Genomic DNA, 6674 nt, shown 5'->3' with positions numbered 1-6674 from the left:
ACGCTGAAGAAAGAAAGTCCCATCCTAAGATAAGTTCGTGGGTACATGACGACAGCACGAGAAACTGAATGTGATGAAGTATGCCATCGATGAAAACTCGCGCTGTGCACACACCAACGGGCTGAACAAGAACTTCATTGGCACACCGAAGGGGAGGTCCAGTATACGGCGTCTTTACTTTTCGCAAGCGTGAACACAGTTCAATACTAATGACGGAAAGCGCTGCACCCGTGTCTACCAATGCCTGAGTCCATACACCTTCAACACATACCAACAGTACATTTGAGGGCCGCTGCGGAGGAGTTTCACATAGCCCGAATGATGCAGCTTTCCCTCCCGAAGCTGCACTATTTAGTTTTCCGGGCGATGGCCCGGGGACGAATTAGCTGGTCGAAGGGGAGAAGACGAGCGGCGCATCGGTGACGGAGAGCGGCGATGGGGGAAACGAGAAGCACCGGCACCGTCGAGGCTCTGCGGAGATGGTGAGCGACGTTCATACCCAGCACCTCCACCACTTGTGAGACAACGTTCAGGCCACAAGACTCTTCTTTATTGCCCTCGAGCCTGAGCCCCACTACTCAGACCCAAGCGGTGATGATGAGTATATACAGGTGAGAAGATGGCAAGTATGAAGAATGCTCACACTATATATATATATATATATATATATATATATATATATATATATATATATATATATATATATATATATATATATATATATATATATATATTGTGATGACGAAGAGCGGCAACGTGGGGCGCATGAGGAAGAGAAGGACGAAGGCCAGAGAATAGAACAGCCGGCCCACGTACAGTGTGGCCAATCCCCCTTGTGGGTATGAGCCAAGATCTAGGCGACAAGACAAGACAAGAACGGGCGTTGTCACCTGTTTCTCTCTTTACAATGGCGCAGTCGCGAAACACAGAGCCATCAGAAGACGTTAATCCGCCTGCCTCTATCACCCTTCGAAGCGGGCGACTGCTTTCGGACTCGCAGCCACTACATTCCGGGGAAGGCGTCCAGGCCTCCACGGCGGCTCAACCACAGGGTGGCGACTCCGAAATGACCCGTTTCTTGGACGTGTTGACGGAACGCCTCACCAACATGGCAAGCAGTTCCACTACCGCCATTGGATGCGCCGCACCTGGGCCGCTACCTGAGACTGCTATTCCAGAATTTCACGGGTTTCAGCACGATCCGACCACCTGGGTCTCGACCGTCGACTCTGTCGCCACGAAATACTCTTGGCCAGAGTCTACGAAGAAATCCGTCGTGGAAGGGCGCATTCGAGGAGCTGCACAAGCCTGGCATCGTCTTCAGGGAAGCAAGTATGCCTTATGGACTACTTGGTGTGCGGCCCTCACGTCCACATTTGCACCGCTTCCGGGCGCCTATGACACTCGCTTCATGGAGATGCGGTCGCGCCGGCAAGCCCGAACTGAAGACATTGCCGCATACATCTGCGACAAATTATGCCTCCTGCAAGCTTGCGATATTGCCTGGCCCTCTCCGGCAGCCAGACAGTATGTCATCGATGGCATATACGATTCGACGCATGCGGCCATACTGTAGCGTATTGAAGAGGGGAAACACAAACACTCGTTTATTGTTGCGAACTTGTGCCCAGATAACTAGGTGCAAAATCAAGGAGTCCGCTATAGCGTGCCACACATAAAAAGTGTCCGTTCGACGAACGCACTTCTTCTTCTCGCCCGCTGGTCAACTCACAGTCTCGTGACCGTGCGCGAGAGGCATGCGTTGCGCGGCCACATGAAGCACGAGCAGGCGCGAGACGTTGCGGACGCTAACCCAGCGGCCCGCTGGCTTCTTGGTAGGGAAAACTTATTGTCGGTAGTCTCTGCGGCATTAGCCCCCTCCGGAATACGCATCGTCCCGATGCGCGATGGGGGGAAGTAGACAAGAAGGGAGCGTTTTCACTGTCTCTCGTAATAGGGCTTCATGCGCACTACGTGTACGACCTCCGCAGTGTTTTGCAGTTTTGAGCGCTCGTGTCCATCGGGGATGACTTGGTAGTTTAGGTCACTAAGTCGTCGGAGAACCTTATATGGACCAAAGTACCGACGGAGGAGCTTTTCTGAGAGCCCGCGGCGTCTTATTGGTGTCCATATCCACACTTTATCGCCTGGATGGTACTGAACTTCTCGGCGGCGCAGGTTGTAGTGGCTTGCGTCCTTGCGTTGTTGTTGAATTATTCGGTGTCGTGCCAGCTGGCGCGCTTCTTCAGCTCTTTGTAGAAAGTCGTCAACTTCAGATGGCTCGTAATTGTCGTTGTCTACTGGTAACATCGCGTCGAGTGTCGTGGTGACAGTGCGGCCGTAGACCAGCTGAAATGGGGGGACGCGGGTAGTTTCCTGTAGGGCCGTATTGTAGGCGAAAGTTGCGTATGGCAGGATTTCGTCCCACGTCTTATGCTCAATGTCCACATACATCGATAGCATGTCAGCAATGGTTCGGTTTAGGCGTTCCGTCAACCCGTTCGTTTGTGGGTGGTATGCAGTGCTTTTTCTATGACTGGTATTAGTCATCGTCATCAAGGACTGCATCAACGCAGATGTGAAGGCTGCTCCTCGATCGGTAATGACGACCATTGGGGCACCATGTCGAAGAACTATGTTTTGAACGAAAAACTTGGCAACTTCAGTTGCCGTTCCTCGCTCAAGGCAGCCGGTTTCAGCGTACCGTGTCAAATAGTCCGTCGCGACGACGATCCACCTTTTCCCTGATGACGACATTGGAAACGGTCCGAGAAGGTCCATTCCCACTTGTTGAAATGGAGTCTTAGGAGGGTCTATGGGCTGGAGAAGGCCGGCCATCTTGAGGGGTGGTGCTTTGCGCCTTTGGCATTCGCGACATGTCTTCACGTAATGCCGCACAGACGCAAACAACTTGGGCCAGTAATATTTTTGGTGAATTCTGGCGAATGTTCGACTGACGCCCAAGTGGCCCGCCGACGGTTCATCGTGACAAGCTTCTAAGATTTCAGGCCTCATGGCTGACGGTACAACGAGTAGGAACTTCTCCTTGTTGTGCTCAAAGTTCCTCTTGTAGAGTGCATTAGCTCGGAGACAGAATGAGGATAATCCTCTCTTAAATGCGCGTGGAACTTGGACGTCAAACCCTTCGAGATGCTTTATCAATTGGAGCAGTTCTGTGTCAGCCCGTTGATGCTCGGCAATTTTTGAGGTTTCCATTACACAAAAGAATGGGAAGTCCTCTTCTTCTGAAGGAGTAGAGTCGAGTGGCGAGCGTGACAAGCAATCAGCATCGTTGTGTTTTCTGCCAGACCTATATACAACGGTAATGTCGTATTCTTGGAGCCTGAGGCTCCATCTCGCAAGTCGTCCCGACGGGTCTTTTAAGCTTGCCAGCCAACAAAGTGAGTGGTGGTCGCTGACGGCACGGAACGGCCTGCCGTACAGGTATGGCCTGAATTTGCTGATAGCCCATATGACTGCCAAGCATTCTTTTTCTGTCGCGGAGTAATTTCTTTCAGGTTTTGAAAGGGTGCGGCTCGCATACGCTATCACTTTCTCTGCTCCATTTTGCCGCTGAACGAGGACCGCGCCGAGGCCGAGATTGCTTGCATCTGTATGGACTTCCGTGTCAGCGGTCTCGTCGAAGTGGGCGAGGATAGGCGGGGCTTGCAAACGTTGCTTCAATTCACTAAAAGCCATCTCTTGCTCAGCATGCCAAACGAACGGTATCTCCTCCTTCGTGAGTCTTGTTAGAGGTTCGGCAATTTTTGAGAAATTTTCCACAAATCGCCTATAGTAAGCGCATAAACCCAAAAATCGACGCACCTCTTTCTTGTCTCTTGGCTTTGGGAATCGTGCGACGGCCGCAGTCTTGTCGGGGTCCGGGCCAACACCTTCAGCGCTGATCACATGACCCAGGAATCGAAGCTTCTCAAATCCAAACTGGCACTTTTCCGGTTTAATCGTCAAGCCAGCGGACTCAATAGCCTGAAGTACTAAACGTAGTCTCTCTATGTGCTGGTCAAACGTTGCCGAAAAAACCACTACGTCGTCCAGGTAGACTAAACAAGACTGCCATTTGAGGCCCGAGAGGACACTGTCCATCATGCGCTGGAATGTCGCTGGCGCACAACAGAGGCCGAATGGGAGTGTTTTAAATTCATACAGGCCGTCCGGAGTTACGAAAGCAGTCTTTTCACGGTCTCTTTCATCCACTTCAATTTGCCAATACCCGCTTTTTAAATCCAATGAAGAAAAATATCTTGCGTTCCGGAGCCGATCCAATGTATCATCGATTCGAGGCAAGGGGTATACATCCCGCTTGGTCACGCTGTTCAGTTTGCGGTAGTCGACACAGAATCTCAACGTATTGTCCTTCTTCCTCACAAGAACTACCGGCGATGCCCATGGGCTTTTGGACGGCTGAATGACATCGTCCTCCAACATTTCTTGCACTTGACCCTTTATGATCTCTCGTTCTTTCGGCGATACTCGATACGGATGTTGGTATACTGGCCTTGTTGTTTCGTCTGTTATTATTCTGTGTTTAACAATCTGGGTGCGCCGAACTTTTGACGAGGTGGAGAAACATCCTGCAAAATCTCTTATCAGGTCTTGTATGATTTTCTTCTCGGCTGGCGACAGATTTTGGCTGATTGCAACTGTCCCTCCGACATCATGCACATTTTCTGAGGCAGGTGGTCCTGACGCCAGGCTACTTAAATCTGTCACAGCTGCAAAGCTGTGTAGAAAGGCAATGGCAGTGTTTCTTGCAACATGCTGAATTTCATTTCCGAAATTCGTGAGCAATACATTGGCACACCCACCACGTAACTGAATAATGCCCCGAGCTATGCAAATGCCTTTCTTCAGCAGCAACTCGACGTTGGCATCCGCTATGCCTTCATAGTCGACGAATGCGTCATTCCTTACGCCAACCAGCACGCTGCATCGTGGTGGCACCGTTACGTCATCGTCGATAACACGCAATGCAGGACACTCCGGCTCCTTCGTGTCTATGGCCAGCTTAGTCGAGAAAGAAACGCTAGAATTCTGCAGGTTGATTATAGCCCCGTTCGCCAACAGAAAATCCATCCCAAGTATTACGTCCCTCGAGCATTCTGGAAGTACGACGAAATCAGCGACGTAAATAGAACCTTGAATTCCGATTCTTGCGGTACATCTTCCCAGAGGTGTAATGAGATGGCCCCCAGCAGTACGTATTTGTGGTCCACTCCAAGGCGTCAAAACTTTCTTTAAGTCCTTTGCGATAGCATAGCTTACGACTGAATAATCGGCACCTGTGTCGACTAAAACGTTCAATTCACACCCGTCTACGGTAACGCGCCTGGCCCTCTCCGGCAGCCAGACAGTATGTCATCGATGGCATATACGATTCGACGCATGCGGCCATACTGTCTGTGCAGACAGTCCAACAAAGCATCGATGCTTTTATCCGACAGGCAGCAGAGTTGCAGGAAACTGCAAGACGCCGCGCTCCAGCAGTCTCCCCACAGGAACCCGCTACAACGCGGCGCGGATGCTTTTCCTGCGGCCGCTTGGGGCATGGATACAAGGACTGCCCACAAACGCCACGCCAAGCCATCCAGTTCCAAGCGCGGCCACTTCCGACTGTTCGGGTCCGCGTCGATGGCATCGGTGAACTCATGGCACTCGTGGATACTGGTGCCCAGCGAACGGCGCTGCTTCGCCGACACGCCCCAGTCACCCTCCAGCCTTGGACCGAGCCGCCCCTACGGGGCCTCGGCGGCAGCGTACTCCCTGTAGGTGCGATGGACCTGCAGCTACACACCGAAGCCGGGAGCAAGTTACTTTGCGCCGTTCCCGTCTTCGATGACCTACCCGCTGACATGGTTCTGGGAGCGGTCTACATCATGTCAGGTCAAGTGCAGCTCACCATAGATGGCGACGGCGTCCACATCCGTGGATTGACCCCGAGTACTTCTCCGGATAATAGCTCCCAAGGTGAGCCAGCAACGCTGCACTCAATCTCAGCCGTGCTCGAAAGGCACACATCACTTTTTGCTGATAGTACTGCGCAGCTCCCTGCCACTAGCTTATTAGAACATCGTATACCGACTGACAATCATCCGCCGGTGTCTGTGCCGTTACGGCGATATGCAGAAAGAGAGCGGGCCGTCATTGCCGAACAAATAGAAGAAATGCTAGCCGCTAATGTAATCAGGCCGTCTTCTAGTCCATGGGCTGCGCCTGTCGTTTTAGTCCGCAAAAAGAACGGTAGCCTACGATTCTGCGTGGACTATAGGGAGCTAAATAAGCACACCATACCCGACTCATACCCGCTGCCGCGTATTGACGACGCTATTGACACCATACGAAATTCAAGATTCTTTTCATCTCTGGATTTGAAAGCGGGGTATTGGCAAATCAACGTCGCCGAAGAGGATAAGTGCAAGACGGCTTTCCGTACGCCTTCTGGCTTGCACGAGTTTAACCGTATGCCTTTCGGGTTGCGAACCGCCCCAAGCACGTTCCAGCGGGCTATGAATACAGTACTGGGTTCGCTGAAAGACCAAGCCTGCGTTGTGTACCTCGACGACATCCTCGTTATCGGTGTAACTGAAGAAGAGCATATACGAAATCTCGACGAAGTTCTGAAGAGGCTGCATGACGCTGGATTCCGCCTTAACCGG

This window comes from Rhipicephalus sanguineus, chromosome 1 (genome assembly GCF_013339695.2).
Source record: "Rhipicephalus sanguineus isolate Rsan-2018 chromosome 1, BIME_Rsan_1.4, whole genome shotgun sequence".
NCBI classification, from domain to species: Eukaryota; Metazoa; Arthropoda; class Arachnida; order Ixodida; family Ixodidae; genus Rhipicephalus; species Rhipicephalus sanguineus.
The sequence above is the reverse complement of the archived record's forward strand: the minus strand, read 5'-3'. Positions refer to the sequence as shown.